The sequence below is a fragment of the Pimephales promelas genome, chromosome 7 (assembly GCF_988280905.1).
Source record: "Pimephales promelas chromosome 7, fPimPro1.hap1.1, whole genome shotgun sequence".
NCBI lineage: Eukaryota > Metazoa > Chordata > Actinopteri > Cypriniformes > Leuciscidae > Pimephales > Pimephales promelas.
The window spans coordinates 9,118,138-9,127,652 of NC_142775.1; positions in this window are offsets into that span (position 1 = coordinate 9,118,138).

The window sequence follows — 9,515 nt, forward strand, 5'->3', positions numbered from 1 at the left end:
TGTGTGTGTCTAGGCCTGTTTATTGTAATTCCAATTATTCATTATTCACAGGTAGAACACAGAGAGGCAGAGGCAGAAGTTTTATTGCAAAAGTTACATTTCCCTTACATCCTGGGAAATTTGATATATTTTACATTTATTTTATGTTTTTAATTTATTTTGGAAAGTTTTATATATGAAGGAAACAACATCTGAATGTATTCTGCTTTTAAATGCACTTGTTTGATAAAAACACCTTTTTCTCAGTTTTTTGTCCAAAATGTTGTGTTTTTGACAAAACCTACCTCTGTTCAAGAGGCAATAAAAAAAGAACAGATGAAGATAAAATAAAAACGTTTTTTTTGCCTAAAAGCAGAGGCTCAGATCTTTATTTTTATATATATCATCTTCATATATTCATGGAAGAAAATATTCAGCGGGGGCATTCAAATTTAGCGAAAATCGTCAAAAACCCTGGCGGTGGCTGGCAACTTTTTTTTAAAACGCTGGCGGGGAAAGAGTTAAGCCACACCAAGTGAGCTGTGTGCATGGTGTTCAACAGGGCTTGCACAACATCCTAATCATCTAAACAATCCTTATGTTTGGATGTGGTGAAACCGAGGACTTGTATGTGATATTCCTGGTTTTGGACCATGTCTCCTCAACAATAATGGCAGCTTGATTGCCAAGGTGCTGAGCCTGTCTGAAAGTATGACGGAAGTTAATATGGCAAGAGTCAACACGAAGCTTAGAAGCATCCAGTCGCTTCAACCTTTTGGCTTTATGTCGACGAGATGGAGCTAAGTCTAGAGACGTTACACTATCCAGCAATCAGTGGTCAGACCAACAGCTTGTGCCTTGCATGGCTCGAGTTATATGGACCTCCCTGAGATGTTCCTGCCGGGTGATTATGTAATCCAACACGTGCCAGTGCTTTGATCAAGGATGTTGCCACGTGTTCTAGAAGAAGGATGTGATCGCCAGCTCATGTTGCCTCAAGACTTTTGGCCATGCAATGACATCACGTCCCACACGCGCAACAAAGTCTCCCATAAGGAAGAGCCGGTGCTTATGAGGCACTGAACGTAAGGCAGTGTGAAGGTGTTCATAGAAAGACACTCCTCCTGGTCATCACTGGCAGTCATTGTGGGTGCATATGCACTAATCAAGACAGCACTGTTGCCATTCTTGAGCATCAGCTGCAAGGTCATCACCCTTGGCGACAGGCCATGAGGTTGCACTTCTCCAAAAGTGTGTGCACATTCCAAGAGGTTAGGCGCAGTTTAGTCTTTATCTTTTGTATGGGGCGGCAGTGGCTCAGTGGTTCATGTAGGTGTCTACAAACCAAAAGGTTGGTGGTTCAATCCCCGGTTCCACCTGATAAAGTGCCGAGGTGTCCATGAGCAAGACACCTAACCCCAGCTGCTCCTGACGAGCTGGATGGCGCCTTGTATGGCTGACAACGCCGTCGGTGTGTGAATGAGTGTATGAATGGGTGAATGTGAGGCAAATTGTAAAGCACTTTGGTGGCCATTGGGTCTATGAAAGCGTTATATAAATGCAGTCCATTTACTTTTTGTCTACCGCAGAATTGGATACTCAGCTGGTCGCAGTGAACCAGCAGAGTGAGTGGAATGAGCGATGTTTAAAGATGCTTTTCTAGCCCCTTCTTCCTTGGAAGAGAGCATCCCTAAAAATGGCTGCTCTGTCACCTGTTCTAGGTCAGCATCAGACGACCATCACACCCATTGCAGGTTTGTGACTAAGTGCTCCCAGTGGTGTCCTCCACCTGCACCTGTCGCCACTTGCCCAAGCTGCAGGACTTGGCGTCTGTAACATACCATCACAATGAATGGATTATAGTGGTAAAAGCTTGTGTGACCGATCCCACTCTCTCTTCCAACAATGAACATTGCCAGCAAGCTCAGGACCTGATACGTGCAGGCTGGTGACTACTGGCATAGCAAGCTGGCCGGAAATGATCCCAAGATGGGAACACACCTCCACAATGACTTGTGACTGCTCCGCTGCGGTGCTGTCTTCGACAATATCGTGACGTGCCGAGTTGTAGCCACCATTGCAGTCTCTTCCTTAGCCCACTTGGCCAGTCATTTTCAGGGTTCCTGCAAGGCCTTTCTACCTAGCATAACACCCTAGGTAATACTTTGGTGCGAGCACCTTCATCACTGATGGAAGAGCCCGAGTAGGCAGACCATTACTTAACTGTTCACCCCCTCACCATGTTGAGATATGGGTCAGAATAGAGGGGGGAGACTGCTGAATCTATAGAACAATTGCAAGAAGAAACTCTTTTTTTTTTCACGCTCCGAGAGCCCTAGTGGTTGGGAGCATTTCCGTTGTGAAAAGTGGAAAGCAATCAAACTTACAGTTTCGGTCATGAAAATAAAATAGCATTGTCGTCTTGCGAGGCAGCAGTCATTGAAGGGCAGGTCAAGACAATTCAGTGGGTTTCATGCACTTTCAGTGTAAAAATAAAATTACACCATGTAGCACCCTGTAACTATGAAAAAAAGTACTCTTTAACACTGTAGATTGTTAATTTAACTCTTTGGGAGTTAATAAGCTGTAACACTGCATTAGAGCTGTTTCCACACAGTAAAATCAGCAGTGTAAAAATTTCAGTGATCCACGGAGCTGATTGCGGAGCTCAATTGATGTTCTTAAAGATGGCGCCGGGCCGGTGCGCAACAGCTGCCATAGAAGACGAGGAAGGGGAAGGAGAGGTGGATTGAGTTGCAGACTGAGAGCTCATGGCCCCGTCCTCCACTCATCGTTTGGGTCTTCTAGGGAGAGTGTCAGCTATTACATACGAGGAACAATTGGTCCCTGTTACCGATGGCTGATACTGGCTACTCCTGAGGCTGGATATTCACGTCTGCGCTACCAGCCCATGAGGATCTGCAGACGGGGCTGCATACCAGAGAATCTTCGCCCGGTCGCTAATGCCTCCGAACGGACGGACCAGAGTTTAATTCGCATGGCTCTAATCAACACTCGGTCAGTTGTGAATAAGACTTTTATCCTCAATGACTTTTTTATTTCTCAGTCCCTGGATTTTCTCCTGTTGACGTAAACCTGGCTGAAACCAGGTGATAAGAGCGCTTTTTCGGAGCTCCTCCCACCTGGCTGTTCCTATTTAAACTCCCCACGATCATCTGGTCGAGGAGGGGGTCTTGCCGCTGTTTTTAATGACAGTTTAATGACATTTGATAATTTAAATGCCGGCTTCTTCCTACAAATGCTTATTCCAGCTTTGAGCTGCAATTGTTTGTTATGGAGCTTGTGAGCCCTGTTTTATGTGCCGTTCTTTATCGCCCACCCAAATATACTAAGGACTTCATTCATGAGTTTCAATGTTTCAATGTTTTAACGGAGAATTCAATGTTCATGTTTGTTGTCCGTCCGACCAATTAGCCACTGATTTTAAAAGACTTTTAGAAACTTTTAACTTAACTCAATCAGTGGATAAACCTACACACTGTCATGGGCACACTTTGGATCTCATTATCTCTTTTGGGCTTTCAATTCACCTTAAAGAGATCTCTGAGACTGCCATCTCAGATAATTTTCCTATTGTGTTTGAATATATAGCCCCCCCTCCTGCTGCAAAGTCTATGGTTCCATCGTGCCGGCGTCACATCATCACTTCCACCACAGCTGATGAATTCGCTGCTGCATACAGGGACTCTTTTTTGCCGTGAATGGCATGGTTTCTCCTATCTGCCCAGACAATATTCTTTCTTTCTTCCATTCTACCTGCTCCAGGATTCTGGACACTATCGCCCCTTTTCGGAATAAATCGGCAAAACCAACAACGGATCCCTGGATTAATGATAATACTCGTATCATCAGGCAACGTTGCAGGCAGGCTGAAAGGAAATGGAAGAAGGATAAACTGCATGTCTCTTTAGACATTTTGCGGGCCAGCCTTGCTGATTACCAGAGGGCCCAACGGGAGGCAAAATCTCAGTATCTCTGATGTAATTTCTAGCAGCACTGTCCCAGGGTTCTGTTCAATACAATTAATTATTTTGTGAACCCACCTATTTTTGCTCTTGCTAATGTCTCAACTATCACCTGTGAAAATTTTCAAAAAGTTTTTTGTTGATAAGGTTGACTCTGTTGGATAGAGTACCAGGAAGGGTTTTAACAGGGAATTTTTTTGTTGCTCCAGCTCATTCTGCTGTGTTTGAGGAGTTTGAGTTAGTTTCTTTATCTTCCCTGGGTGAGATAGTGAAATCATTGAAGCCCACAAATTGTCCACTTGATATTATACCTGCTAGAGTGTTAAGACTGGTTTTTAACATTGTAGGGCCTGGGCTTATGGTTTTTATTAATAGCTGTCTTTGTCTAGGAACCGTCCCAGCTGCCTTTAAACATGCTGTGGTTAGGCCTCTTCTTAAGAAACCGAACCTTGACCCTACAGCGCTATCTAATTTTAGACCTGTTTCTCATCTTCCATTTCTTTCTAAAGTTTTGAAAATGTTGTTTTTATACAGTTAAAACCCTTCCTGGAAAACAACTCTGTCCTTGAAAATTTTCAATCCGGGTTTAGGTCTCACCACAGCACGGAGTCTGCTTTATTAAAAGTAAACAATGATATTGCTTCCTTTGTAGATAATAAGTGTCCTGTTGCCTTTGTGCTGCTGGACGTCACAGCAGCCTTTGACACGGTAGACCATGCAGTCCTCCTATCTCATCTGGAGCAGTATGTTGGCATTCATGGCACTGCACTTAAGTGGTTTATGTCATACTTATCAAATAGAACTTTCTCTATGATGATTGGTGATTTGTCTTCTTCTTGTGCTTCTCTCTCCTGTGGAGTCCCACAAGGCTCCATTCTTGGCCCTATTTTGTTTTCATTATACATGCTACCATTAGGGTCAATTATAGCCAGGCACAATCTTTTCACTGTTATGCAGATGATCTGCAAATTTATCTGCCATTGAAGACTGGTGATGTACAAGGTACCTTAGTTGACTGCATCACGGACATTAAGCAGTGGTTTGCCCAAAATTTTATGCACTTGAATGAGGATAAAACTGAATATATTGTGTTTGGAGAATCTGTGTCGAACGGGTTAGGTCCCTGGTTTTCAACTGTCAGGCAGACGGTAAGGAACTTAGGAGGGATTTTGATAGTTCCTTTAAATTTAACAAACAGATTAACAATGTTGTTAGGTTGAGCTTTTTTCAACTGCGCCTTCTGGCAAAGGTAAAACCGTTTTTAAACCGTCATGACCTTGAGAAGGTTATTCACGCGTTAATAAGCTCCAGACTGGACTACTGCAATGCCCTATATATTGGTGTCTCCCAGTCTGCTGTTGGCCGTCTTCAACTTGTCCAAAATGCAGCGTGAATGCAGTCCGTCTGTTAACGTGCACCAAAAAACGAGACCACATAACTCTGATTCTTCATTCTCTCCACTGGCTCCCAATACATTTTAGAATTCACTATAAAATTGTATTATTCGTTTTTAAAGCTCTTAACGGCCTCGCTCCATCTTACATATTAGACATGCTGACCATTCAAAATTATTGTAGGACGTTGCGGTCGTCCAATCAGCTTATGCTGGAAGTGCCCAGGTCAAAACTTAAAAACTGGGGTGACTGCGCTTTTTTCCGTTTCTGAACCTAAGCTCTGGAATAAGCTCCCCAGTAAATTGCGTATTATTACTGACCTGGGCCTTTTCAAATCAAGAATAAAAACGCATCTTTTTAAAATGGCCTTTATTATCTAGTAGTGTGTTGGCACGTTTTTTTTTTTATTCCTCTTACTTTTTTCCTCATTTCTTATTGTATTTGTGTTATTGATAGTTTTGATTAGTTGTTTATTCTATTGTAAAGCACTTTGGTTCACCTATCGGTTGATGTAAGGTGCTATATAAATAAAGTAGATTTACATTTACATTTGAATTGTCTGCAAGTGGTTGTCATGAGGGGGGAAAAAAACTAAAGCAAAGAGGAGGGATAAAACCCAAATGCTGAGGCATGCACTTAGCATTGCACTGTGGTATAGTTCCCATACTGATGCAGCATCAAGAGTACCAATGTAACATTGGTTCCCTGAGGAGAAAAAAAAAAACAACTTTGTAATTTCTTGTTCCTTTCAAACCACTTCCTTCATGAACATCTGAAATTGATGTTGCAGGTGCGTTTCCTTATGGGGCACTGATGACGTATAGCACCCAATAAATTGGTGCTGTTCCATTGGCTTTAGACAATGGGTCACACCCCAAGGGTGTTCCCATAGCATCAGCAACTAATGCTGTGCCTTGTAACCTATTCAGAGATGTAATCGAGATGTTTTTTTTTTTTTTTTTTTTTTCCTTTCTTGTTAGTTAGAACAATTAGGGTTAAAGCTAGGCTCGGCAGGGCAGCTGACCTCAAGTGCTAGAGTTGAAAAATGCTAAATAAAAAAAATAAAAAATACAGATACTGATACAGAAATGTGTCTATTTACAGAATGGTACTGTACAAAAGGGCAATATTTAGCATAAAATGTTAAATTACTTGAAAGAGAGTACTTGTAAAATGGCTAATGAATAAATATATGATGTGTATTTTGTTGTATATTGTTAATTTTAGCCTATGTTAAAAACATGGTGGTGCCAGTGTTGGCTAGTCCTATAGAAAGTCACATTATTCAAAATCCCATGCAGTTGTATGCAGGTTGTTTAATATTTGTGATTTATGCTCTTCTCATGGAAATACAGCAATATTACAGTGAGGCTGTGCTTTTCTCTATATATCTTTAATCCCAGAGTTCCTATTCCTCCTCTCCCTTATGCCAGTCACATTTTCTAATTAGCTCTCCCCGTGGAAGAAGAAGATGGATTATATTTTAATATCTTGGGCCTAAAATTAGTTTAGATTTTAGCAAGTTAGCACTTCAGAGCAGCTGATTTACTCTTGAAGCAGGGAAATCTGTAAGCCCTCAATTAATCATACTTGGTCCACTCTCGTAAAGGAAAGAATAAAAGAATAATAAGAAAAATCACGCGAATAATAAGAAAAAGGAAAAATTAATAGATGGTGTAAACCAACAGAGATCCCTGGTCTGTTGTTGCACAAATGTATGACACTGTGTCTTGTAAATATCATTCCACTGTTGTTATTAATTGTTTCTTTATTGACACTTTAAACAAAAGCAATTGTATCTGATGGCTACAAAATAAAGGTATCTGTAAAGTAAATTATCTTCACCAACAGCTACTAGGATACAGTGAAGGTTCTGATGATATGATGTTTGTTAAATTCTACTTTGACTAACCTTGTCTTAGGTCACAGTAGGGGGAACCACTAAATAAGTTTATCTACAAATGTGGAGCCAAATTATTTTACAAAATATTTCACTCCTATTGAATTTCACCAGTTTTGAATTATCTCCAGGGTCATACTGAATAGATGTCGTTTATATATCAACAAAAAGTTACCAGTAAAATGACCTAAATGGTAAAAAGAGAATATAAGTTTACCTGATTTTTTTTTATCCATTTAAAATTAGAATTCAGGCAATAATGTCAGAGCGGTGGTGATGTCAGAGGTGATGACGTATTGACGTAGTGTGTTTGTGCGCATTGGGTGCGAAATTCAACATGGCAGCGCGCCGCTGCTAGAAAAGACAAGCAAACTTTGTATATATATATATATTTTTTTTTTTCTTTTCTTTTTTCTCTTCCTCTCTCGCTTTTTCCGCTACAACATCACCCGCTTAAAACCTGGATTTCAACTCGGACCTGGACCAACTGGAAGATTACATTGACCATCACTTCAACAGACGTAACGTTACAATGGGCCGATCACGCAAAGCCAAAAAACCACGCACTTCGGACTCTCCCTTATCAACCGATCCCTCGCCGTCACCAACATCACCAACATCACCAGCTTCCACTCCGATCAAAACAAACTGCTGTTCCGACATACTTTTATCAATCAACGAGCGCTTATCTAACCTGGACTCTAGACTTTCACTAATCGAAGTACTCCACAAAGAATTTCAAAACCTCCGCAATAGCCTGGAATAGAGTCAACAGGCAAGTCGATTCACTCACAGAAGAAAATAAATCACTGAAAAGTTCCGTGGACACTCTCACTGCAAAACTTTCAACTGTAAACACTCAACTTACCTCCGGAATGACGGAGAATGGGGGTTTCGCATAGAAAGCCAATCCTCTTCGAGTATTTAACAACGACCCAATGGCATGAAAATGCCTTGGAGCTGCGGAATTTGCATAGCGTATCTCCGCCCCACCTCGTGGGTATAAAAGGAGGAAGTGAACGCAACCACAGTATGTCTTCGCTGAGGAACCGAGACTGAACTCAGTCGGCTACCCAGCGGTGCAGCAGAAGTGGCAAGGAGATGTAACGTCTCCGTTCCCTACTCATGGAACGAGGGTTACATCCGTAACCGAGACGTTCCCTTTCGTAGTCACTCCGAGTTACGTCGGAATGACGGAGAATGGGGGTCCGTGCCATCACGCCATCTTCACAGCTGTCTTCCAGTGCCCTGCGAAAGTCTGGACTCCTAGCAACTTAGCTTATAACCAGGAGTTACCTACTTTGACACAGGAATACCAAGGTACACTGGGAAACATATCCCGGGAGGAATATGCTACAGTGGGCCTACCGTAGGGAGGACTTAAGAATACACATATGGTCCTTTTAGGGAACTTCATATGGGAAACACTGGAGCACCAATCTAAGGGTGGCTAGAAACTTAACTCCAGGAGTAGCAGATGGCTTGCCAAGGGAAGACACAGAGAGGCTTACAGTGGATAATACACATGTGACAGTTACCAGAGGGAACTGTGCGCACGGGGGCACCTAGCCGGCATCCAGAGCAATTGCAGTGGTGCCAGCATCAGAAGTGCTGGAGGACTCAGGGCTTCAACGGAAGACTCAACTGAGGAATATCGCACTTATCCAGTCTGAGGAGTGGAATGGTGAGCAAGCGAAGACACCTGAGCGGGTCCAGTACTAGAGGAAGTGAGTACGCGAGAGGACACCGGCTCTACTCGCAAATTATAGAATCTTGCGAAAGTGTTTGGTGTCGCCCAGCCTGCAGCTCTGCATATGTCTGTTAGCGAGGCGCCATGCGCTAAAGCCCAAGAGGAAGCCACACTCCGAGTGGAGTGGGCCATCACACCAAGGGGGCACGGTCGACCTTGCTGTTGGTAAGCCAAAGCAATGGTGTCCACTATCCAGTGAGACAGCTGTTGCTTTGAGAGAGCCCTTCCCTTCTGGCTCCCCCCATAACAGACAAAGAGCTGGTCTGAGGTCCTGAAACACGAAGCGCACGTACCGGACAAAGCAGTGCCAAGGCTGGGTCTGCCTCCTCCAGGGGCAGCGCTTGCAGGTTCACCACCTGGTCCAGGAAGGGAGTGGTATGAACCTTGGGCACATATCGATGTCGGGGTCTCAAGATCACGTGAGAGTAAGCCGGCCAAAATTCCAGGCACGCTTCGTCAACGGAGAATGCGTGCAGGTCCCCTACCCTCTTGATGGAGGCCAATGC